Here is a 27,564-nt window from a genome sequence, read left to right as displayed (position 1 = left end):
TTTCAATAGAGTAGGTTGAAGTATACCTCAAACAAAAAAGTAAAGGGGGGCATTTCACAAAGTCAATTTAGTGATTAGCCTTAAAGATTAACCTTAACTCATTTTCACAGGCCAGTCTTATTTCAGCTCATTTTGGTTTCAACCAAGAAAGTTAAGGCAAGTCACACTTGATAACTGAAGCAATTAAGTGTCATCCCCTAGCCTGCTCCCAACCGGGCTAATGATGCAGCTTTGCATAATGTTGCTGCTTAAGAATTCATGAAACTCCAGCTCGATAAGAAACAAATCCTTAGGCAATGGTTCAGAAGATAGTTTTTAGCAGCCTTTAGTTTTATACAAATTATTATGATATTGAAACAACCCAAGGTAAAACAGGTCAGAGTTTCTACAATATATTCATTACATAATGATAAACCATTTAAATCTACACTACTGTTTCAAAATACTGGGGATTTATAATGTATATCACCCTTAAATTTGTAGCCATAATGTTTTATCATTGAGAGGCAAAAGAAAAAAAGACAAAATTGTAATAAAACAGGTTATAAAGATGTGTTCCATTAAGCTACAATCATTAAGAAAAGAATGTATTAATTCTAAATCAGCAAACCTCTAATAACAAGCATTTGTTCATTGTAATGTAATGTAGAAGAAAACAAAGGGAAAAGATTCTTGTCATTATTGATATAATGTATATGTCATTACATTGTTTAGGTGTATTGTTTAATAGTAATGAGTAAAATATTTCTAAAAGATATCCGTTATGCAGATTTACAGGTATTCCTTATTTACTCTTTCCATTTCTAAAGACTGATTTAACCGGATTCCACGAGATATTCTGTGACTTGGATATTTTCTTGTCTCCACACCTTGACTTGTGCTTTTCAGTCACCTTTTCACTGAGTTATTTGTAGGCTTCTTTTGTCTTCATTGTGTAGATTAGACCACTACAAGTTGGACCTTCCTTAGCTGGAACAATCAATAGAAACACCTTGACTATTGACAGATGATCTCCTTTGAACTAATCATGTGATTTTTTAAAAACAATTGGCATCCCTAGTGATGATTTAGGTGTGTCATTTTAAAGAGAGTGAAGAGAATGTGTTTTATATTTAGACATTTTTTCCGAGATTTTTTTTCACTTTGACATTCAAGAGTCTTTTTTTGTTGATCAGTGTAGAAAAAGTCAAATTAAATCCACTGTGATTCAATGCTTTATAACAATAACATCTGTAAACTTCCAAAGGGGTTAATGTGCTTTATAGGCAATGTGTGTACTAAAGCAATACATTGCCAAGTCCAGAGTACACTGCAAATCCCTACATTTTGCAAACAGGTTGCCCTTTTTTTGTATCTGTTTCTGTACAATGTTGATAACATAGATACATTTAGAAAAGTATTTGCCTTTCTTCCAAGTGTTTTCTTAAAATTTTCGTGGTGTTTCCTGGCCATCATTACATTTGTACAATTAAGGGGCTTTTTCCAAGTTGCTTGTAACTGAGACTATGCACAATGCATTTTTCCTTGCACAAAGTTTATTTCGTTTTATTGATGAATGTTCTTTAGGCTTCTAAAACATCATAGCTACAACAAATTGCAAACAAATTATGCGAATCATAATTCCATTGATGTACAGATAAATCCTTTCTTAAAATGACAATGATTTGTATGTTCAGTTTATTGTATCATTAGTGATATTTATTATTTAATGCATAAAAGTTCCCTTTGGGACAAATAAAGTACTATCTATCTATCTATCTATCTATCTATCTATCTATCTATCTATCTATCTATCTATCAGATGGTGTGTGATAACTTCAACTCAAACAATGAAGCAAAATGACCCCGCTGATACTTCCTACAGCTGCTCTATTAGTCATCTTTCTAAAGTACAAAGATGTGCGCTATTCAGATGTGCCAATCAATGTAGCACCATATCTTTAGACTTCCTTTCATTTTTATGTATTATGAATATCTTGCATGTTATACAATGTTATGGGCAGCAGGCACATAAAACCTTCTGACATTCCTTGTTGTAATTCTTTACAATCAAATCAGCATCAACATGAACCAAACTTTCAGAATTATTTACAAGAAAACAAACAAAACTGCTTTTAAAGAAGAGCATTTGTATTGAGTGACTGTAGCATGTTAAAATGAAAAAAGCAATTGAATGCCTGTAAGTTGAAATGGGGGTCACTTTTCAGTGTCTTGCCAAAAGACTGATGTATCTACTTAAGTCTGTCAGTACAATCAGCGGTAATGCCCTTCTGAAGTGCTTCCATAACACTCATAATAACTAATGGAGTGACATGAAAAGAATCTGGTGCTATAATTTAAAGAGCTAAATGCGTCAAAAAACAGTCTTAAATTTTCTTTTTTCTTATTTTAAATTGTAAAAAAATTACTAAAGGTATTTGAGGTTTTCCTTTATTACTTTGTAACACGTAATAAACAAGTAAGACAGCAAAAGCTATTTTAAAATCTGGGGAAAAATAATCTAGCATGGCAAAAATAAAAAGCATTCAATGAAAATCCTGGTAGACACACATCCATCCCATTTTTGAACCTGTTATTTCCAATAAAGAATTGCAGAGAGCCAGCTCCAGGTATGGGATGAATGGTCACCACAGAGCACCTTGTACCACAGTCACACTCACACTAGGCACCAACTTACCTAACTTCAGTATTTTGGAAGAAATTCCACACTGACAGAGGGAGAACATACAGACTCCAAACAGTAACTGTATGGGAATCGAAGAAAGGTCTCTGGAGCTGTGTGGCAGAAGTGCTAACCATTCCGCTTTGCGACGAATGGTATTTACAGTAATATAACAATCTAAATCCTAAATGGGATAGTCACTCATACATGCACACAATTACATTTGATCAATTTAGATTTTATAATTCATCTAAAGTGCCAATACATTTCCTAATCTAATCCAAAAGAATACATTTTGCTTGTATATTTTGGAATTTCTTGGGCCTTTATATTGAAAGCAGAGATCACTTTGACAGTAAATTTGATTTTATCATTATGCAAATATCAGAAGTATTATTTATGCAACATATTTGCTTCACCACTGTTATTGTGATAAGTAAATAAGGGGTATAGGGCTGTGCTGCAGTTCTGTCACTGCATGGATCCAGAATCCTAGATTCAAATCCCATGCCCAATTACTGCCTGTATGGAGATTGCTTGTTTTCACCATGTATCCATGGCTGTTCCATCAGTTTTTCTCTTACATTCGCAAAGATATGCTTGTCTGGTTAATTGGAGATTCCTATGAATGCATGTGTGGGCCCGGCGATAGACTAGGTTCCTGTCCAATGGTGATTCCTGCCTTGCACCAAGTGCTGCCAGAATAAGCTCCAGCCACTTATGACCCTAAACCACATTAAGTTGGCTAGAGTCCGTTATTATATGCTATAGGAATATACTAATTAAGCTCACTCCAAGCATAATGGGTTCTGATTCTATAGTCGTGTATTGCAGAGGCATCAGCTAATTGCAAAGAATTAACTGAGGCAGGGGATGTGTACCTCCCTCTGTGCCATGCTCCACAGGCTTCCTACTTTAAAGGTACTGACACTGATTAATTCAACCACGTACTTGCTGATAAACCACATTCTGAGTAAACGCTTTGATGTTTCTTCTAATTTACCTTGCAACAGAAACTTAGTGAATGAAAAATGCATAAACATTTAGTTAGAATTACCAACAAAAACAGTTACACTATGTGCTTTTACATTTTTGTTTAATCAGTTTGTGTGTCATGCTTCTGTCCTTCCTTAACATTTCCTAAATAGCTGTACTCCACAAGCACATGCTGTTGTAACTCTAAAATTCTATTCAGAAATCGTGATTGTTGGTATATCTGTTTGTTCTTACTCAAAACACTCCCTTATTACCATCACAAGCCATGCCATTGAACACTGGTGCTCTGCTAGGAATTGCTGCCTTACTCCTCTGGCTTTTACCTCAAGAAATGAACTCCTGCCACTGTTATTGACATTAATAATTATTCCTGCCCAACTGTAAATTGTTTTCTTTCTTAGATTGATTATGCTTTATTTGTCCCCAAGGGAAAATAAAAATTTTACTGAAGCTCAAAAACAAAAAAACATACTGTATTTATATACAATGGCATTAAAATCTTCTTCTTCTTCTTTATCATTTCCTACTTCACTGAAGGATCTTGGCTCAGTACAGAAATGAAAACAGCATGACTCAATAGGAGTTTTATGAATGGATAGAAAGAAGAACAAGTGTAACCAACGAAGTTCAAGCTGGTTTACCATTACCATCCCGCAAGCCTACATCGATATGGCAAATGCCAGAGAAGACTGACGGAATTACATTATTCACTGTTGCTGCACATGGCATAGTGCATGATGATTTGGGTTACTGTAAAGTGTGTGCAAGAGGAATACCCAAACAGCTTACTGATCTGCATAAGCCAATATCTTTTGAAATTCATCAGGTTTCAATCCCTCTACCCAAAGAAATCTCACTAATTTGTGTTGTTTAACAATGGTTCAATCCCAAAGCAGAGCGACCATGTTTAATTGACCTTGGCTTCAACTGAACTAACAGCAGAGAACTGTGTTGTGCATGTCTGAACAACCCATTAGCTTGTACAGTGATCCCTCGCTATATCGCACTTCGACTTTCGCAACTTCACTCCATCGCGAATTTTAAATGTAAGCATATCTAAATATATATCACTGTTTTTTCGCTGGTTCGCAGATTTCTGCGGACAATGGGTCTTTTAATTTAAAGTACATGCTTCCTCAGTTTGTTTCATACAAGGGACGCTATTGGCGGATAGCTTAGAAGCTACCCAATCAGAGCATGTATTACGTATTAAATAAAACTCCTCAATGATATACAATGTGCTTCCTGAGCGGTGCTTGATTGTTTGCTTTTCTCTGTCTCTCTCACTCTCTCTGACATGCTCTGCACCTGACGGAGGGGGTGTGAGCAGAGGGGCTGTTTGCACAGAGGCTGTTTGCCTAGAGGATACGGATGCTACTCTAAAAAATGCTGAAAGACTACCTTCACATTGCTCCCTTCTTTGCGGCTGCTTTATCGCGGTGCGCATACTTAAAAGCCCAACAGCACGTATTGATTTTTTGATTATTTGCTTTTCTGTCTCTCTCTCTCTCTCTCTGACATTCTCTGCTCCTGAAGGCACTCCTTTGAAAAGAAGATATGTTTGCATTCTTTTAATTGTGAGAAAGAACTGCCATCTCTGTCTTGTCATGGAGCACAGTTTAAACTTTTGACTAAAGGGTGTTATTTCATGTCTAGAGGGCTCTAATAATGTTAACAGTGTGGGAGAGTTTATAAGAGCATAAAATATATAAAGATAACCATACAAACATATGGTTTCTACTTCGCGGATTTTCACCTATCGCAGGGGGTTCTGGAACGCAACGCCCACAATTGAGGAAGGATTACTGTAGTGTGCCAGCTTCTGTCCATTGCGGTTACCTATTAATTTTGAAATTGCCTTTACTTTTTGTTATCCTTGCATACACTATCAGTCAAAAGTTTTAATACACGTCAGTTTTTCTTCAGATTTAATAAGTTGAAATACAATGAATGACCTGGGGCCTCATGTATAAACGGTGCGTATGCACAGAAAAGTTGCGTAATAACATTTCCACGTTCAAATTGCGATGTTTAAAACCTACACTTGGCGTAAAGCCACACACTTTTCCACAGTACCTCATACCCTGTCGTACACAAGTTCTCCGCTCGTTTTTGCAGACTGGCGGCACCCAGTGTCAAAGCAGTGCTACTGTTCCTGTGTGCTTATTCTTTCTTTTCCTGATGCGTCTTTATAAATAAACTGAAATTAATCGCATACTGTATTGTTTATTAGTGTAATGCATCTGATTGGAAATTACCTGTAACAATATAATGGTCTAAAGTAATAGTATACCAAATACCATAACTGCTTTAACTACTTTAAGGTTGTTACTCTCACTGCACCTTCTTCTTCTTCTTTCAGCTGCTCCCATTAGGGGTTGCCACAGCGGATCATCTTTTTCCATATTACTCTCACTGCACCACTCAGAGTATTTATATGACTGTATCTGAGTAGGGAATCACAGCAGCAACTGATCGGAAAGAGAATTATCAGTATACAGTATCAAGCAAACGCTGCCTCAGCCACGGCAAAACGTTTCAAAGCCTTTCCTGTACGGACCTCGCGGTTCAGAAACAGTTTCATCCCAAGAGCTATAAAAACACTCAATCAATTGCTCCTTGTAGAACTGTTTGTACTTATAAATACAATTACCCCACTTTAAACCTGCACTACAGTTATAATATATAATATTGCACAACCTGTGGCACTTTATAAAGCGCGTATATACATATGATGACGATATCATTTTTAAGATGAAATGCAGCAAAATATGTTGATTATATTATACAGATAAATCTTTTTAAGTGGAAATTTCGAGATTTAAGTTGAGATTTCCTGCTTTTTCCCCACTGTGTGCCTTTTTTTTCTCTGTACCCTAATAAGCTTTCATATGACACTCAAACATTGGGCTACGACTCGCCTTTTTACAGCGACTTTGATATGCGACTCTTTTTTTATTTCGGGCACTGTGCGACTTTGTGAACTTGAGCTTTTGAGTTTCTCCGACACGATATGTCACTCGATCAGCTTCCTTTTCTTGTTTATACCACTGTTTAAACCAATAGTAAGTTTTTCCTTGCCTCCACTTGGTATGCGTTGAAATTGTTCTATTTTTCTTTGTGGTTTTGCCATTGTCTTTTCACAGAACGCTGAGCTTAAGGGCTATTAAAAGTGATTTACATATTCAAAGAGGTGTAATTCTGGGAGAAGTTGGGGCGGGACAGCAGGCGCGTGCACATGCGTTACTTTTCACGCTGATCGGGATTTATGTAGCGGAAGAACGTGGAAGTTGTAGTATGCACAGATTCCTGCATCTGGATTTTTCTGTGCGTTAGCATATTTCGGCTTTTGTGCTTAGGTCATGTTACAGTGTGAATTCTATGCACGGCATTATGCATGAGGCCCCAGGAGATGAAATCTGTATCTTAAGGGAAGCAGCGGTCAAAGCTGGGAGTCAAGCTATTGTATAACAAAGCCCAATATGCAAACTAAAATCAAAGTCTTCCAGAAACTAGTCAAGAACTCACCAAACCATAAAGAACCCTCCAAACAATTGAAAAAGGTTTTAGGATTCATTCACAAACTTGGATAGTAAATCCTAAATGGCACTGGCTTAAATAGTGTCAGGTTGCATGATTTGCAGGGACATATCCCTAGTAATTGACACCCACGTTATAGGAAGAAACAAGATGACATCATGGTAAAGAGTAAAATATGACTGTAAAATAAATATAAAAAATATCACAAATCAAAAGAAATGTAAAAAATGACAGTGAAACTAAGCACTAAATGTTTTAAAACCACAGACAAAAATCCCCCAAAAAAACATTAAATCCAAAATAAATGAACTAGACTAATGTAACAGTTTGTGTTTCTTGTTGTTTGTGGATGATTCCCTAAGGGGCAAGGTCACTCTGACATCATCACTCCTGACCCTCTCTTTATGCCAGAGAAAGAGGAGCTCTAGTAGCTGATCACTGAAGTTACTAGAAGGAGTTAAGGTATTGTGCTTTCTGTATTTGGGTTTTGCTGTTTTATTTAATTGTATGTCTCTCTGAAATCATAGATTTTAAAATAGAAGAGTGAGACATGCCTCAAGCCCTTAATATTTTAAAGACTAATAAGACCCCTGGACCAGATGGGATTTTTACCAGTTGTATTGAAAGAAATTAAAAATGTTATTTATAAACCATTATTAGGCATGCTTGACCAGTCACTTGAGATAGGAGAAGTCCTGGAGAACTGGAAAGCTGCAAATGTGATGCCAACTTTCACGGAGGGAGGCATAATGGATCCTGGCAATTACAAACCGATAACTCTTACTTCTGTACCAGACAAAACTATGGAAACTACAATAAGAAATAAATTAGAAAAGTACCTGTTTGAAAATAATAACTAAATAGCAGAAAACATGGGTTCATGAGAGAAAGACCCTGCCAAACAAATCTTTTAGATTTTTTTGAAAAGGCAACTACAATAGTTGACAAAAACAAAGCATATGACATACAGTAATTTTTTTAGACTTACAAAAAGATTTTGATACAATCCCATACTGAAGATTACTTCTGAAACTAGAAGCTTTAGGCATCAGAGGCCACCTACAAAACTGGATCTCAAGTTGGCTAACTGACAGGAGACAGGAAGTACAGCTAGGAGGAGAATGCTCCATTTAGGATGAGGTGGAGTTCCTCAGGGGTCTGTCCTGGGACTGTTACCTGAAAAATTCACAGATGGTACTAATAGTGAAAAGAATTCAAAAAGATCTGGACAAGCTTCAGAATTGAGCAAACAAAAATACATTAAAATGTAGAAAAGTGCAAAGTGTTGCACGTGGGCAAAAAGAACTTCAATTATAAATCCAAGAAGGGAGACACTGACCTTAAGGAAATAACTTCTGAAAAGAATTCAGGGGTTTGTGTTGACGCAACATATAGACTATATAATGCACTAGTGAGAAAGCATCTGGAGTATTGTGTGCAGTTCTGATCATTGCAGTACAAAAAAGACAAAGCACAACTTTTATCTGTGCAGAGGAGAGCAACCAGGTGCATCCCAGGACTTAAGGACATGTCACACCTTGACAGACTCAAAAAATTAAACCTGTTTAATTAAGAAGAATTGCAGTTAGGACTGATACGAGGAAGCGTATAATTATGCAGAGTTGTGGGAATCTGGGACAAACCACTGAGGAATCTAGTCGAAGCAGAAACCTTGAGAATCTTTAAGAAGTATCTGAAGGAAATATTGGGACAGCTTAGCTAGGATTGACTGAATGATCTCCACTCATTTGTCAAATTTCTGATGTTCTAACATTGTATAATCATGTTGGGGGCATTAGATGTATATATTGGTGCATCATTATTAATGTTTGTTGGTGGGGGGGTGAGTGAGTTATAAGATCAGTTTCATTCAGTTCGGAATTTAAATTTTGGGGTAGGTGGTGATGAGTTTCACTTGTAATAATGTGTTTTCTCTTTCTACATTTATTACATCTGTATTTTAATAGTTACTATTGTGTTTGGGTGGCACGGTGGCTCAGTGGTAGCACTGCTGCCTTGCAGTTAGGAGACAAAGGTTCACTTCCCGGGTCCTCCCTGCGTGGAGTCTGCATGTTCTCCCTGTGTCTGTGTGGGTTTCCTCCGGGTGATTCTGGTTTCCTCCCACAGTCCAAAGACATGCCGGTTAGGTGCATTGGCAATCCTAAATTGTCCCTAATGTGTATGCAAGCCCTGTGGTGGGCTGGCGTCCTACAAGGGGTTTGTTCCCGCCTTGCTACCTGTGTTGGCTGGGATTGGCTCCAGCAGATCCCCATGACCCTGTGTTAGGATATAGTGGGTTGGATAATGGATGGATGGATGGACTATTGTGTTTATTTTTAAATAACAATTGGTCCCAAAAATGAAAATCTCACTAATAATTGCATGTGAACGTAGCTTGGGTGAGTTGAGTGACATGAGCTCCAAAGAGATCTCTTTCATGTTCTTTCCTTGTTCGTATAACAGAGATTACCTCCAACATCCTAAAGACCTACAGTATGTTTTCAGTTAATTTGATTGTTAATATTGATTAGCCCACAATGAGTTAATATGGGTTTACAGGTCAGTGTGCCCTTCAGCAAACAGGTGCTCCACTTGCACTGTAGGGTTAGACTAGAGCTCCCCGGGCAACTCTGATCTAAGCAAATGCTCTACAAAGTGGACAGATATATTTTACTTGCTCTTCAATTATGTTAAAAGTGTGATTTGACCATTCCAAGTGATTGCACATCATGATTTTCTACTGTACTACTGGATTTCCTCATTTAAAGAGTGAAAACAGCTTTAACATGCCCCTGTTGTTGCTGTCTGGCTCATTCCATTGCAACATATAGTGATCCATAGAACCTATAACCCCAGTTTCAACACTGCAAAGAATGTGCTTGTTGAAAATCAAGCATTTGCAGGACTCAATGAATTGTTATGCTTTGACATTAAACCCTCAGAGAACATAACCACCAATCTCTTTTTATGTTCTGGTATTGCATCTCCATCCATCCATCCATTTTCCAACCCATTGAATCCGAACACAGGGTCACGGGGGTCTGCTGGAGCCAATCCCAGCCAACACAGGGCACAAGGCAGGAACCAATCCTGGTCAGGGTGCCAACCCACTGCAGGACACACACAAACACACCCACACACCAAGCACACACTAGGGCCAATTTAGAATCGCCAATCCACCTAACCTGCATGTCTTTGGACTGTGGGAGGAAACCGGAGCGCCCGGAGGAAACCCATGCAGACACGGGGAGAACATGCAAACTCCACGCAGGGAGGACCCGGGAAGCGAACGGTATTGCATCGCATACTTAATTATCGTTTTCTGCACTGATACACTTATCAGTTATCTGGTAAATCTCCACAGTTTAATATTATCTTCTTATGCCATTCACATAAAATATTTCTAGAATGTTTTGGCTCAAATTTTTTCTTCATTCTTAGCAGTTTTCTTGTGTCTTCTTCCAAGAAAAAGTGATAATCTGACATGGCTTTTCCTCTTTATGTATAGTAAATGGAAAACTGCATACTTATTAATAACAGCTTTATTTCTATCACATAATCCAAACAGTCTGTAAATTTTAAAATCATTCTTATAATTTTTCTTCTCAATTATAATTAAGAGTTCTCATCTACTAATTATAGAATCAAATTGTAACAGATATTTTTTCAAATGTATTTGTGCAAACAGCCCTACTAGTAGCTGATTTTTTCCCTCGAAAGTATCAACATAGCCCTATTTTGATAGAACCCCTCACCTTGTAAAACAATGACTTTTATTACTATTCTCATACTAGATATTTTACATTTTAATCCACCAAGTAAGCTGTTTTGCTGGCAGCCTTATTTAACAGATTATTTAATTTTCATTTCCCTTTTTGGCTAAAATAGATATTCATGACTTCTAGAAAGACACTATCTACAATGAGATTCACTAAAAAGAATGTCTCCTGTCATCAATTTGAACTTTTACAAAGACATCGCCATAATAAGTAGAAATTGGCCTGCTGGACAGATGATGGTAATGGTTATATGCACAGAGGAAAGAAAAAGCCTTGACTGTCACTAAAATTAAACATTGAGATTAAAATGTCTTACAGTATATGCCTGAACAAAAATAAATATTCTGTCTCTATAAGAATAAGTGCTTCTTTTCAAGACAAAAATTTAGTTCATTTGACAACTTTATTGTGTGTTTTTGGTTTATTATAAAATTGAAATGCAGATATAGTTGAATTTTAAAAACCGAAAGACACTTAAATGTAATTACTCTTTAGGTCTGAGTTTCTCAACACTCTTCCTGACCATCTTGTTATGGTTTTTGGAACCAGTTACAGTATTTTAAGGTGGTCATGTTAACAGGATGGGTGGGTAAATAAACTGGGAGTGTGGCCAACAGGTTCTGCCTTTCTGTCTTTGCAAATAATCTTTAGCATTTTGGAATTTCAGTACCATTTTTTAATTAGAACTAAATTACTTTGAAACTGGGCAACATGTTTGCAAAACTGGCTAGTGCTGCTGCCTCCCAGCTCTAGAAGACTGTATTTGAATCAGTACTTTTCACTGTCTGTTTGTCAATTACCTATTTGGAAATATCATCAGTCATATATATATATTTATATATATATATATGAAGTAATCCTGTATATGGCATTTCCAAATGCAACTTCACAGTATTCTTTTTGTAGCAGAGAGTTTTCTCTCTCCATGTCCACTGACTTTGCAAAACCATGTAGGTGGAATGGCCAAACATGAAGATACCTCAGGCCAACATGTTTGTAACAGATGTGTTTTAACTAAGATACGGACATATCGGAGAAATCCTACCAAATGAGGCTACCCACATGGTCCATGAACAGTGTATATATTCTCCATGGGATGTTATTGCCAGAAATCAGAAATCACATGGAGGTGGTTAAATTATGAAATAAAATTGTGTGAAAAAGTATTGGTTCCATTTAGTATATACAAGGTCTTTTTTTTGTCACTATTTAGCCTTGGCTCCACGTATGGCTGTCTATAACTCTTGATTTTTGTATCCATATCTTTTTGTTCATTAAGAATAGCATTGATCGTCAAAATTTGCCAAAACACTTTTTGGAACAAATATAATGTGTTCATCCATGTTCGCTGAAACTTTTTCTGGAAATATGCAATGTGGCTGTATAGGACTTACCTTTTTTCCACTACTCCATGATGCTTTGAGAAACCAGTGTGACGTAGCAGCCAATGTATAAAACGCTGATCCTAATAGTGGGCTAAAAATTTGCGTAAAATAAATTTAAACACAAAAGCAGAGGCAAAAGTGGCGGTGTATTCATGTTTTAACCTCCTTGGTGTTAATCTTGAAATTCTCAGCTCATAATTCTATGTAATTACTGAAACTGAACCAGTTGTTAAAATGAAGCAATGGGGATGGCATTATGAACTTGACATCAGATGTTGACATGGATAGAGAAACTGTATGAAAGAACTGCTGTGAATGAGGTCACAGGGAGGTTCATGGAGGTGCAAGTAGGAGCGAGGGAAAATGACAAAATGATTGTGATGAAGAAGAATGGCAAATAAGACATTAACCTCATAACCACTATTCAAAACGTAGCAAATATTATTTGTGTAAGGGGAACTGAGAAAGTCCCTAAGCCTTGCGTTGCAATAGCTATGATAACACAAGGCATTGTCATTCTACCCTGTCATGCGCAAGCAACAGAAAAATTATTGTAAGAAAAGTGTACAAAGAAACATGCTTCCACTGTCCCAATTGCAACATCAGGCCATGCTTTGGTGACTGTTTCAAAATATATCATATGAAGGATGTGTACTGTGCAGTACAGTATCAGTAGTGAACACTAGACATACCTTTTCTACTGTATTTATGTTGTTTTGATATTTACATTTTTCTATTACATGTAATAATATTTTTTCTTGTTGAAAAAAATTCAACCTTTTCAACCTGTTTTTCCAGAGGTAAACATAATAGTAAGAAAGTTAAAAGTAATGTCTTTCTGTATGGACTTCTGTGTGACCTGTAGGTAATACATGAGCCTATCCCTTTAATAGTATTACCCGCAGAGCTGTGAAGTTGATGCAAACAGGAAGACGTGAACAATCTATGTGCTTTTGTGTTGAGCTTATTTGGTTGAAATGGCAGTGAACGAGCAAAACTGTCAGAGGAGAAAAACAAACTATGCTTATCGGTTTGAGAGAGGCGAATACCTTCTATTAAATTCCTGTGTAAAATAAATTGTAATATTCTGATATTTTATTTCTATTTATTTTTTCTCTGGAAGGCGCCGTGGCACAATGGTTAGAACCAGTGTCTCAAAGATCAAGTTACATTTTTGGCCACCATAATTGGTCCAGCATAGTTGACAGACATTTTCCGAGATGTAAGGGACATTTAAAAGACCATTGCACCATTATAATCCACTCAAAACTAGTTCAGTTTCTCCTTTACTATTGACTTTAATGGTTTTACTGAGTTGGGTGAAGTACCTGAACATTTGTGTGATTTCACTGAACTCAAGGTGAAGCGAATTCAGTGTGATTATGATATGCATTTTCATTATTACTTAATAAAATAGTTGCATTAATCTCTTAAATGCTTTTTATGCCTTTATCCCTGGTCTTCCCTCATATTGGCATTGTCCTTTGTTAAGATATTGTAATTACATTGCATAAATAGAAGGGTTGGTAATGCTTAGTTATATTGCTATGGCTTGGCTGGGGAAGTGACAAGGGAGCAGAAGTGGCAGTTTGGATCAGCCGTATTGTGACTGAAGTATGATCGTGGTGTGAAGTTCAGATGAGACAAGAAGTACCACCGTGAATTGGAATTGAGCAGGCAGAAAGATGAAAATGACTTGAGAATTTTGATTCAGGTACAGATGGTTGTCCATTTAAGCTTATTCATATTAGACAAGAAAATACAGTCGAAAATTAAGGTGATAATTGCATTAAAGCATAATGCAGGTAAACACATCGAGTTAAACTAGCAAAATATTCAGTGAGCAACTAGGAATGTAGATTCACTATTCTGCTTCAGTAATGGCATAAAATTTAAACACACCAAACAAAAACAAAATTCAAGACTTTTACTAGTGAAAATTCTTGATGGGAGGAAGGATAGCTGTGCAGCACTTGAAGAATACAAAAAACTGCCAACCTGATGGAATAGAAAATAGTGTCATAGTTTTTCTGTATTGATATGCAGCCCTTTACAAATTAAACTTACGATGTAATATTAGGAAATCATAGGGCACTTCAAAAGATGTGGAGAAAAGGCTTTTAGAAAGGAGAATGGGAGGTAGAGACTAGGAAAGAGACAGAGAAAAGATTTTTAGACAAGTAGAGTACACATTTAGAAATTACGTGAGGAATGGTAAAGTTGTTGACCAGATAACTAAAGTTAAGTTACAGTAGAGGGAATAAGGTCATTTTTGGTATAAACTTTATCCAGAAGCTCATTTAGGAGATAGCCTATCCCAACGTGAAGCTAACTGGTTTGATAAGCTACAGGGTATCACGGCTCTTTCCAATGACTTTGCTGATTGAGGCAACACAGCGAATTGTGCAAGCTCTGTCTTTTACGGCCTGGACAAATTGGTACTTCATTAAAAGAGGATTTCGGAGATGTGTTAGACTTACCAGCAGATGATTGTCAGCTGAAGTTGAGCATATCATTAAGGCTATGTCAGCCATATGGAGCCATCTCTTCTCCGCTGCGGACAGTGGAGTGGAGTTTGCCATTTGCTCTACAGGGGCAAAAGAACAAATTCTTTCAACTGTATCAAGTATCAACCAGGCCTGTAATTTTTCATTTGTGGTACCATTTTCATTTCAGTTTTTGCTTTGCAGACAGTAGTGAAATTTTGGGATTTATTCTTTTTTTTTTATTTTAATTGTGTTTCCAAAGAAGAACTTTTATATATATATATATATATATATATATATATATATATATATATATATATATATATATATATATATATATATATATATATATAGTGGAACCTCGGTTCACGACCATAATTCGTTCCAGAACTTTGGTCGTAAACCGAGTTGGTCGTGAACCGAAGCAGTTTTCCCCACAGGATTGTATGTAAATACAATTAATCCGTTCCAGAACCTACAAACTTTATGCAAATATGTAAAAATATGTAAAGATTAAGCACAAATATAGTTAATTACACCATAGAATCCACAGTGTAATAGTAAACTAATGTAAAAACATTGAATAACACTGACACAAAACACCCAGGCTCCCTGATCAGCTACACGAGCTGGCTCGCTCGCTCTCTCTGTAGCACACACACCACCAAAGCCCCTCCCTCCCTACCTACCTACCTACCTACCTCAGCTACAGGAGCAGGCTGGCTCACGCGCTCTCTCTCTCTCTGTGTAGCGCGAGCGCACACACACACACACACACACACACCTATCCTCCCCCCATCCCTTCCCTGTCAGCTGCCCGTGCTCTCTCTGGGCTTGCTCGCTAGTGCTCTCTAATCTCTCTGTAGCACGTGCTCGCGCAGCATTTTTTTTAAAATGAGTTTTAAGCACAGCAAAAAAAAAAAGGAACAAATCCGAAGCGCTTGCAAAAACCAACTCACAAGCAAACAAAAAAGTCAGATTGCAGGAGATCACGCTAGTAAACCTAAAGCCTAATCGCTGTAAACAATGTTGTTCAAATGAGTTTTAAGCACAGCAGAAAAAAAAAATCGCACAAATCCGAACTTCATTTAAAAACCAACTCGCAAGCAACCAAAAAAGTAACATTGCAACAAATCACACGATGAAGTCCTCCATGTAAACAATTTTTAATGAGTTTTAAGCACAAGGAAAAAAGCGAACATTTGAAAAAGAGAAATGTAACATCGCACCTAATCGCTATGAAAAACTCCATCTGTAAACCTTTCATGAGTTTTAAGCACAAGGAAAAAGTGAACATTTGAAAAAGAGAAAAATAACATTGCAACAAATCGCATTATGAACTAAAAAAAATTACTTTTGAAAAATCCGTAATACAAAAACCACCAAGAAAACTAACCTTGCATGAAACGAGTTCTGGCATGAAGTGTTTTCCTTCAGGTGTTTTCTCTCTTGTGATTTCTTGGGTTTCTGGTGCTTTTAGCTGTTTAGCTGGTGGGAGTGAAAGCCTCATGCAGCCATTCCAAAAAGAACGTTCTTGTGACCCTCCACATTACTGGCAGTCTGGCTTTGTTTACATTATGCTGCTTGAAAGCACGAGGGTTCTCCGATTGGTAAATGAGTAAACTGGTAAACAATTTTTCCACCTTTTGTAATTTCTTTCTTTACTTCGATTTCAATTTTCTTCAAAACTTTCTTCTGACCACTCTCCACTTGCTTAGAAGCCATAGTTAACTGCAAAAGCACACAAAATACTGTAGAGCACAAAGAGAGTGCACGTCTTATTGAAAACAATGAACAAGGAGCGGCTTTGCTTAAATGAAAAAGCATGGCAGCTCTCTTTCTCTCTCAGGCTGCCTGTGGGGGGAGGGGGAGCTTGCACTACAGCCTACAGATAGGCAGGCAAACACGTGCAGCAATCTCCTCCTCCCCCTTCCCAGCAGGCACGTGCTTGCTCGCTCTTGCTCTCTCTCTCTCTGTCAACTGAGGACGCAAGGGAAACTGGCTTGTTCAGCAAACACGTGCAGCAATCTCCTCCTCCCCCTCCCTAGCAGGGACGTGCTCGCTCTCTCTCTCTCTTTCTCTCTCTCTCTTTCAGCTCAGCTTGCAGGCAGGCAGGGGGAACCTGGCTTGTTCGTATACCGAGTGTGTGGTTGTGAACCGAGGCAAAAGTTTGGCGATCTTTTTGGTCGTGAACCGAGTTGTACGTGAACCGGGACGTTCGTGAACTGAGGTTCCACTGTATATATATATATATACAGTATATATATATATATATATATATATAGTATATATATATATATATATATATATATATATATATATATATATATATATATATGTATTGTGGCAGACAACCAGAGATCCAGCACTTCTCTTCCCTGGGTGCCTGGACGGTCCTATAGCCCTGGTTTTAATTGAATCTGCGCCTCTGGATTACAGTTTTACTCGTGCAGACTGCCAGGGGAAAAAGGGAGGCGGATTGGCAAACATTTACTCGAGCCGATTAAAATCTAAAAATGTTAGTTTTGGTAAATTTAAGTCCTTTGAGTATCTCGCCGTTGTTATTCATGGAGATTCTCACGTTCTAGTATTATCCATGTATAGACCTCCTAAATATAACGCGTCTTTCCTTGATTAATTCTCTGACTTAATGTCAATTTTAATACAAACTATGACACACTCTTAATAGTCGACGACTTTAACTTTCATATCGACAATCAGTGTGACCAAAAATTAAAAGAATTCATGAACCTCCTGGACTCTTTTGATTTGAGACAGCACGTAAATCAGCCTACACATAAAGCAGGTCATACGTTAGACTTAGAGATTGCTAAAGGACTTAAAGTTGATTGAAAGCAGGTCATTGATATTGGTCTATCAGACCATTTCAAAAAAAGGGTTGGGGTAGGTACTCCGTATAATTGCCCATAAACATCTCATAAGAGTTTTTAAGTACCAGCTTTTTGGGCATACTGTGAAATATCCCAAAGATATACAAAATAGGGGAGCAAGGCACCACAAAGATTGGATTCATTTTCTACACAATGTTGAGGCAAAGAGGGTAGTATGAAATATAAAGATGAAGAAGGAATTTGAACTGAAGTAATCAATGCATTGATTGTTAGACCTATATTCTTGCTCTTTTGTTTTCTGTTGTAATTTGGGATGTTCAGATGGAACAGAAATCAGATATGACTGGTGACTAAAAAATTGGGTAACTAAAAATTTAAGGGTATCTCTGGAATTATAGCAGAATTATTTCATGCATAGGGAAGAACTATAATACAGTATAAAGGTAAAGGTGGTGGCCCAGTAGTGGATGGTGTAGTCTTAAGGGAGTCTATTCTGGATATAAATACATTTTACAGAATACAAGAGATTTATTAGCAAATGCATAGGAATTTAAAGCATATGTTTTTGGTTTGAATATTTCTCCTGATGTTGTTCATATTAAAGAAACCTGGTTGTTTGCATATTTATTCAAATTCTTAGGTAAGAAGTACAAAGGTGTAATAGGGAGCTGGGAATTTGAGGATAGGTATGGTAAATATGTAAAAGAAAGTCTGGTGTCTCAAGTTTTAACAACAGCTATGGAGTAAAAATGTCACTGTGGAAATATTGACTAAGGGGTGCACAACTAATTTTGTGAATTTTAGTAATCCTTGTTAGAAGTTAATGGTTGAACTGTTAGAAAAACTTAAAGGGGCCTACATGTGTAAAGTTAATGTTATATTGTAGGAAGATTTTGATTGACAAAGTACCTTGCTGCTACTAGAGGCTGCACCAGTATTCACTGATCTATGCTTAAAACTAAGACATGTGAATTTACTTAGGGCAGGAGGTTTTTGTTTGTACATGACTATGGTGTCATCCTTAGCTGGAGTCAATGAATGACATATTAAAGATAATTGTACTGGTAGTGGTGTTTTCAGAGTACAATGTAAATTTGCAAAGAATATGTACTGACAGGATTGGTGATGTGGAAGTAAAAGGGTTTTAATAGTGTGGACTGTTCAAAGTTTAATGACATTTGTTATGAATTGTTTACTCACGTTTCTCTTCAGGGACTTATTGAAATGGTTTATTCTAAGATAATTACATTATTCTCTAAGGCTGCAAGTCAAGCAACTCCATTATAGTCTGGGAAAAACAGAAGGAAATTTGTTCCATGGTGGGCTAGAGAATGTATAGAGGCAATTGGTAAAAGATAACATGCATTTCGATTTTTGATATACAATCTTACTTTGCTGAATTTATTAAATTATCAGAGGAGGACAGTTAAAATGAGAAAGTTAATGATGAAAGAAAAAATGACCTTGGAGGGGATGTTTGAGTTCACTTGGAAAGAGGCAGGTATGGATACAGTTTGGTGATCGGAGAATGTTGAAAAGATTTCATATGATAAATTGTTTAAAAATAATTCTGAATTTGATTAATAATGGGAGTGTGGATGTTTCTGAATAAAAAAATCCAAATGTTTAGGGAACTCTTTTGCAAAAAGTCATAGCTTGGATATTCTTTGAGATGATTATTGTTGAGAACATCAACAAATGTGAAAACGTGTTGTATGAATAATTAATTCTACTTAAGTTCAAATTAGTGGTTAACGATGTTTAGAATACACGGTTTCTTATCAAGTTATGACTTCTTATAAATCATTTATCTGACATAGCAAGTTTTATTAGAAAAATATAATGAGATGTGAAGGCAGAGAGATCTGAGGACTGCAAAAGACAATAATATTTTCTGTTGTGAAGCCTAGAAAAGGGTAATTACTGATGTCTCTCTCTTACATGTGTTTTATGTAAAGTGATGGAAAATATGATGTGCATATTATTTTAATTTATTATGGAAAACCATAGTACTGGCGTGTATGATGTTTATAAGTTACCAGAAACTGTAATGTGTGATAATGATTTGTAATAAATGCTGTGTGCAATATGAAAGGGTGTTTTGGAGCATAATGAGAAATATAATAAAATTTGAAGTGAGAGATATTATATAACAATCAAATTGGGTATAAAGAGTGTAAGATATGGCCGACCATGTACCCCGGCCAATACCCCCAAGCCGCCAGGTGGAGCCCTACCTGGCAGCATGGAGGTCCCCAGAAGACCAGCAGGGCATTATGGACCATGTAGTTTTTATGCACCGCCCTGCTGGATGCCATGGGGGCCACGAGAGGGAGCTGCAGGGAGGACCAAAGAGTTCTTCATGCCCTATGACCCGGAAGTTCATCATAGGAAGAGCGACAGGCTTCCGGGGTGAGAAAAAACATTATTTACCCTGACCCGGAAGGAATAAGGACTTGTGGACTGTTGGGAAGGAACACTTCCGGGTCAGGGAATATAAAAGGACTGTGGGAGCTCCCAGACGATGAGCTGAGTTGGGGGGCAGGGTGGCTAAGCGTCTGGGAGTGGAGGATTGTGATTAATTATTGTATTGTTTATTGAAGGATAGTGGAGTGGTGGTGCTTTGTGCACATTATTATTATAATAAATATTATCATTGGACTTTTACCTGGTGTCTGACGTATAGTCTGAGGGTACAAGGGTGCGAGGAGCGCCCTATTCTATTACAAGAGATAGGGTAAAATGTTTTTATAATACATGTCTGAGTGATAGAATCTGATTCTTTCAATCTCTCTTGACACTCTGGCGCAGTTAGTGGCATTAAGTATAAGTAAGCAATGGAGAAGAAAATGTTATACTGGTATGGCAATTGATTTTGTTTGCCTGCAGTCACCAATTCTTTTACCAAATTCTTCATTTTTGGTATTTTACTTCTTCTGGGAATTTTCTAGTCATTCTAGCTTCTTCTTTCTGGTTTTTTACTTAGCTGTTTTGATTCAGGTCTTATTCTGTCTCCCTGTGACGGTCCAGCAGGTGACACGCTGAACCACACACCCTTCTACTTCTGCCAGCCCTTTGGCGACATAAGGGAGATGATGCACAGCAGGCCATTTACACAGGCGTCACCCAGCAGTGCTCATCTTTGGCCCTTCCCACCATGAGCACTGGCCATACACTCGATTCCCCATGGCCTCACATCCTGACCACCTCCATCACTCCATGATAACCTCCATCCAATCTTCTTGATCAGATTCCAAATCTCCTTCTCTCTTTCCTTTCTGATCTTCCAATTCCCTGCACAGGCTCTTTTTTAAGGTGCCTCCAGACATAGGTGCTACAACTGGCAGCTCTGAGGTAAGAATATACCACTTGACTGATATGCTCACATCTGTATCTGAACGTGCAATCGGGCAAGCATCCCAATCAGCCCAATAGTGGCTCACTCACATTTTCACATGCGCCTATGCCCGCCTGAAGCCTGTGCACTACAATTTATTTATTTTATTTAAAATCACCTAGCTCCATGAATGTCACCCATCACAGTCCCATTTTGTTAGGTCATTAACATTTTGTTCAGATTTATTGGCATATGTGTTCTTATTTAGAATGTTTTATTAAGAGATGTTAATTCATGTTTTCAAGGTTATAGGTTTTTGTTAATTTATTATCAATGATTGGCTTTATTATTTTTTGCTTTGTGTGTTATCATTTGTTAAACTATGTTACGTATTAAGTATTTTTTTTCAGGTGCTGTACAGAGTTAGTTGAAGCAATCAGAGGTCTCATTGTTACTTTGTTTAGCATAACCTGTTTTGATTTGTCATGGGATCTTACATCATTACAAAATACTTGAGCCAATAAATCTAAAAATGATTTTTGGGGTCATTATTTTCTCAAGGTTTTGACTCTAGCTCTAATGAAATCATGTTGTTAGGCAGTGTAGGTTACTCACGTGATCAGAAGTCAAGTATAATTTTATAAGGAGGATCATGATGAGTGCATAATTTGTTGCAGAGGAAAATATAAGTGTATTCCTTATGGCAAGCAGTTCAAAAAAAGATAAGCTATTAAATGAGGACATGTCTAAATGGGCTCTTAAAAGAAATCAAATTGTGAAGGCCCCAGCGGCTCTATAAGCGGTTTTACAACTTTTTTAAAAACTGATGTAAAATCAACTGGTTTAGAGTGATGGAACTGCAATTCCCAAATCTGATGTAGCTTCCTCACACCTGAGCATGAGGCCCTGCCAGACAGGGACTTTCAGGATTTGTATGCCCAGAATCCTTCAGATGTTCAAGAGTACCTGACCAATGCTCTGCCTGACAGGGGCTTTCCAGATTTTCAGCCATGCCCTGCTTCAATGAAGGTTTACTTTTGTCTCATTCTGAAGTGTATGTCTCTAACATTTGCTCAGAACCGCACTTGAAGTTTAGAAATAGTGTTGCATTTACATCCTGAATATAAGGCTGCATTTACATTTTTTAGAGGCTTGCAGAAAGAGAACGGTGTGACTCTAAAATCTATGTGTTGAAAATTTCACTGTGATGATGAGAGCTAAAGACTCTAGCATTTACATTGGACAATGCTAAAGTCAGATCAGTTTGTACACTAAAATAAATTTAATAATCTTCCTAAAACTACATGACATGCTTACAGTAGACTTGTAAATAATTCACTCTTGAGATACACAAGAAATTCCAATAGCCTAAAACTCGTATTCTGGTAAAATCAATTGCTAAGATGAATTGCCTTTCCTACAACATTTCTCGGAGAAAAGATCACTATAGAAATTTAAAGAATACCAGATGTCTTACAGACATGGTGATACAAAGGAATATATTCTCAAAGTAGTACAGTTGAATTGATAGAGACATTATTTAAAAAAAAAAATCATCTTACAGAACTGTAATTTGCAGACAACAAATTATTGTGAAAACCATGATTTTATTCTTGCAGCTTGTTTCTTGGGGATAAAGCTAGGTAGGAAAAAACAAGACATTTGAAGTCCAGTCTTCTACTGACATATGAAATGGCTCCCTAACTTACACCCTGATTTGTTATATGTTGTTACTAGTTTCCTGTATGAAAATAATCAGTAGTTAATATGTAATTATTAATTGTCCTATAAATAGCATTATAAACATACAGTATATACAGAAATATGATATGATAAGTTAAGTTGCACATAACATGGAGATTTTCAAGTATGCATGTCAATATAGTAAGCTAAAGGTTAGATAAAACATTATTTTATGCATCAGATAAGACAAAACTTGCTAGATTATCCGAAAGAAACAGGATGGAAAGGTAACAAGGCAAACTTGGATTTGCCCTTTTGTAACAAAAGAGAGTATATATTGGCAGAATGTGACAACTTTCATTACATCACTTTTGTCATCAATAATTGAAAAAACTAAGGAAATCACAACACACTGTTTAAAAGGTTCATAGTTATGGTCCAACCCACACCATCTTTACCATCACTTCATCTTGCCTTCTTCATCTACAGCCAGAAAACCAGTGGCCCACACCATGTTGACCAAGCATGGACACTGTGCAAGTAGAAAAAGTCTAGCACGCTCAACATAGTAGATTAAAAAAATCCTAGGTAGACTTTTCTACCATTATATTGGCTAACACAGCAAGAAAATGCAAATTCATTGGCTAAAAAAGACAGCAGTTTGCTGAGATATATTTAGCAGGATATTAAGCAATGAATATTGTCCCTTGAAGGGGTATTGTCAGAATGACCACTCCGCCCTATGATAAGAACAGACCATTAAACAGAAACACAAATTCTGTTACATTTAATGCTGAGATTTCAAGGTTGCTTACTTTCTTGTATATACTGTATATTGTTGGCTATGTAAAACACATATATAACATATGTGCAAAATCTTCTGCTGATCTGTCTCCATTTGATTTCCTAGGTACTTCATCCATTATCCAACCCCGCTATACAGGGTCACGGGGGTCTGCTGGAGCCAATCCCAGCCAACACAGGGCGTAAGGCAGGAAACAGCCCACCGCAGTAGGTACTTCAAAACGAACTAAATTTAATGTATCAGTTATCCACTGCATTTTTAAAAAAAGGCTACCATATCAACTCTATACCATGAAACAAACTTACTTTGAACAATCCAGAGGTTAGTAACCCCTCTCTTTAATTCTGCCACTGCTGATGCCATGCCTTGCAATATTCAAGTGTAAAAACTGAGCACTTTATTCCATATATGAGCTCATCTTTATCATCACCAATTTAACAGGCATCTTCAGGTGTTACCACAAACATATTACACACTTTTTTGTACTTCACACAGTCCACTATTTAGTGCAGAAGCATTTTACTCTTTGACACACTGTAGCCAGGTTTAAATTTGTTTCTTGTTTACTCTTCTAAACAGATATTTTTGCTTCTTATGTATATAATACTTATATACATACATGGCATACAGTGTATACATAGACAACTTTTCACTATATCTATAGAGAGTTTGCTAACACTTGAATATCTGCTGACTGCTGTGTATCTGCTAATTATTGTAATTTACTGCCATTTGCAAGCTCTTAGTAACATTTTCAAGTATACTACATTATTTACGTATACTAAAAATAACAATATCATGAACATTCTTGGGGGGCTCAATTTTGACATCTCATCACTTTGAAAAAGTTACTTTGGAAACAGATCTGTTAGTGCTGTTGCACTTACTGGCCTGTTCGTTTTAAAACATTCCATATGCTTTTCATGCACCTTCTGCTGCAGAAGGGCAGTCATAATCAGCATAGGGTTGTTTGGTGTATTTTGTCCAATGTCATTTTGTGTTATATTTTAACTATAAAGTATTTGTTCTAGTGTACACACACTGAGTTTATCAATGGAATCCTTCTGCCCCCTTTCTTTTAATTTAATCTTTAGCCTTCAGTGTCACACTGTGCCTGCATATACTGTAGCTATCGGGGTCAAGTGGCCACTTTTTTCTTGATAAAGATATGCTTGTTAGCTTTCAGTTGCTAAGAAATTCCCTGGTATATAATGATTTCTGAGAAATAATGTACATGCTAAGGACTTGCTCCAATTCTTTTTTATATAGAAACAGCTTACTCTCCATGATCTGCTAATTGTTTAGTATTTTCTTAGTTTACCCACTCATTCCCAGAATATAATTGGCTTTTTCTCAAGGGAAAACATCAGAAAAAATATGAATTATTTTAATTTGTGATTTCTTCCTCTGTAGATTGCATTTCGTTCTTTCGTTTTCATATCTTTCATCCTTCTTGACTGTCATTTTACTGAAAAAATGCTGAAAATAAATTTAATGGTTGATTTTTATTATTAGCAACATTCTTCTCTTCCTTATCATAGAAGGTCTCCTTTTAGATTTTCTCTATAACATTTTTAATTCAAAAATGATTTTTGTATAATTTCTGTATAGCAGTGTTATTTTCTGACCTTGTTATGACATGTCGAATTTTTGATTTAACCATGGCAGATGTACTTATGTGCTGTTAATATAGATATTAGTCAAGCAGGCTTATTTGGAGACTCATCTGCTGCAAAGATCTACTAATTATCCCATTTCCTCTAATTTATGGTACAAAATTGTCCTGTATTGTGTGAAATATGCTTTTACATTTTCTAAATCAGTCTTAAACCAACTCTCCTGTTTATTACCTGAAAGCTTATTTTGTACCTGTTTGAAATGCATCATTCTGAATTAAGCTTTAAAAAAGTTTGTTTTTTTAGCAAACTATCTCTCACCGCATTCTAGTCTGGTACAATAAGCTCTATACTAAATTCTTTAATGATTTTGAATTTCATACAAAGCAAAATGGGGGTGAGGCCTCCTAAAACACTCCACAAAAGGCTTCCTTTGCCTGTCTTGCCTCATCTCCAGTGGGGCTTAATCCCAGATCGACTGGCTCAATTCAGGCCCAAAAAGGACTGAATCCTTCAAAAGAAATTTAAGTGCAAGAAGTATATCAAAAAGCCCCACAAATTAGAGGTTAACTGTACACCTCATCTTGTGAATGAAAAGGCATTTATAACAGGAAGATTTATTAATAATATTAAATAATATGAATAATAATATTAATAATGTATTAATAAAATTGATTGCAACCTGCCTGAAGAAGGGGCCTGTGTTGCCACGAAAGCTTGCATATTGTACTCTGTTCAGTTAGCCAATAAAAAGTGTCATTGTGCTTGACTTCTCAAAAAATGGAAAAATTCCAGCAAAATGCTCCACAGAGCAGGAGGCAACAAACGACAGTCCTGAATAATCTTGGTTCCAGTACAATATCCTGAAACAATTATCCAAGAACCAGCAAAAACAAACAGCTAGCAATATTCACATAAATAAACACTTTGCATAGAAAGTTCTCTTGCTTTAGCTTACTCAGCGATGGCCTTAAATAGCCAGAGTGAGGGCTCAGCAGGAGTGATATCAGGGTGGCCCAGGAACATACTGACATTTAAAGACCCAGTACATAATTAACAAAATAACAAAAATAACATAAAAATAAGACACATAATACTTCCTAATTAACAAAGGCATCCAATATACATAAATACTCAACAGATTACGTACTGGTTATTAAATACTATCAAATTTAAGCAGATTTCTTATTGGTACTTTGACATACTATTTTAAAAATAACAACTTATGGTTTACAGTTCCTGTGTTACAATTTTTATTTAAGCAAGTAAAGTCACTATGGCAAATGCATCCCTTTAAAGATATTATAAACTTGATTATTGACATTAATACTTTCAAGATAGGCATTGACAATACACATCCCTGAACTGACAGACTTTGAAAATGGGTGGATATATGAAATTTAAATAGCACCTAAAAAAAAATTATAATGGCGCTGCTTCAGTCATGAACTAATACCAGGAACCAGATGGCAACAGGCATAGGTCTTATTCCCATTAATCTGAATGTTTTAAGAATCCACCCTAAAATTTAATGGTTGGTTATTTTCTGTTCTCTCAATAATCTGTGCTAATGCTTGAACACATCAATAATGGCAGGGTTGTTACTCAAAATAGAGACGATAATGATCAAAAATCCCGGCCCCAATTCAAACTAATTATTTAACAATGAAATTACCAGAGCCTACAAGAAAACTTGTAAATCCAGTCCACCTTAAATCCGTTCACACCTCCCCACCAGCGTCTTTTGTCCTGTAAATATGCTGATTAAGACAACCAGCAAGCAGCCGGCTATTCCATCCCCTACTGTCGCAGAACGTTCACTAAGTTTTCCCAGCTCATGCCTTGTTTGATTATCTGGGAAATCGTTATTTGGAACACATTCATTTCATGTGTGATCCATTTCTACAGTAATCTGTGTAAACACATTGTTAAAACAGAAACTTTTTCATATTTTAGTAATAAATTTTTTGAACCTTTTGTGAAAGTGTTTATTTGATCTTTGGACTTCAGGCGTCACACATTCTATAGTTTATGCCTACATTTTGTAACATTTATTACTAAAATATGAAAAAGTTTCTGTTTTAACAATGTGTTTACACAGATTACTGTAGAAACAGAACACACATGAAATGCATGTGTTCCAAATAACGATCTATGATTTCCACTCTAAAAATCCAGAAGTTCACTCACTCCCAGATAATCAAACAAGGCATGAGCTGGGAAAACTTAGTGAACGTTCTGCGACGGTGGGGGATGAAATAGTCAGCTGCTTGCTGCTTGTCTTAATCGGCACATTTACAGGGCAAAAGACGCTGGCGGAGAGGTGCGAACGGATTTAAGGTGGGACAGATTTATGAGTTTTCTCATAGGCTCTGGTAATTCTAGTGTTAAGAAGTCAAGGACCTCTTGAAACGAAATTCAAA

At 36.7% G+C, this 27,564-nt stretch overlaps 1 protein-coding gene across 4 annotated transcripts in view; it reads left to right on the top strand.

Annotated features, from left to right (window-relative positions):
- Positions 1 to 27,564, top strand: part of calcr (calcitonin receptor) — a 401,799-nt gene that overhangs the window by 181,150 nt on the left and 193,085 nt on the right. For 2 of the 4 annotated variants that reach the window (XM_039736984.1, XM_039736981.1), the window contains exon 1: positions 23,696 to 23,735. The exons of 1 other annotated variant lie outside the window; for it this stretch is intronic. The gene's annotated coding sequence lies outside the window, so the exon portion shown is untranslated. Of the gene's footprint in view, positions 1 to 23,695; positions 23,736 to 27,564 lie in introns of those variants that run through there. One more of the 4 variants, XM_039736982.1, reaches the window with a different exon arrangement.

This window comes from Polypterus senegalus, chromosome 15, assembly GCF_016835505.1.
Source record: "Polypterus senegalus isolate Bchr_013 chromosome 15, ASM1683550v1, whole genome shotgun sequence".
Taxonomy (NCBI): Eukaryota; Metazoa; Chordata; class Cladistia; order Polypteriformes; family Polypteridae; genus Polypterus; species Polypterus senegalus.
The sequence above is the reverse complement of the archived record's forward strand: the minus strand, read 5'-3'. Positions and strand labels throughout refer to the sequence as shown.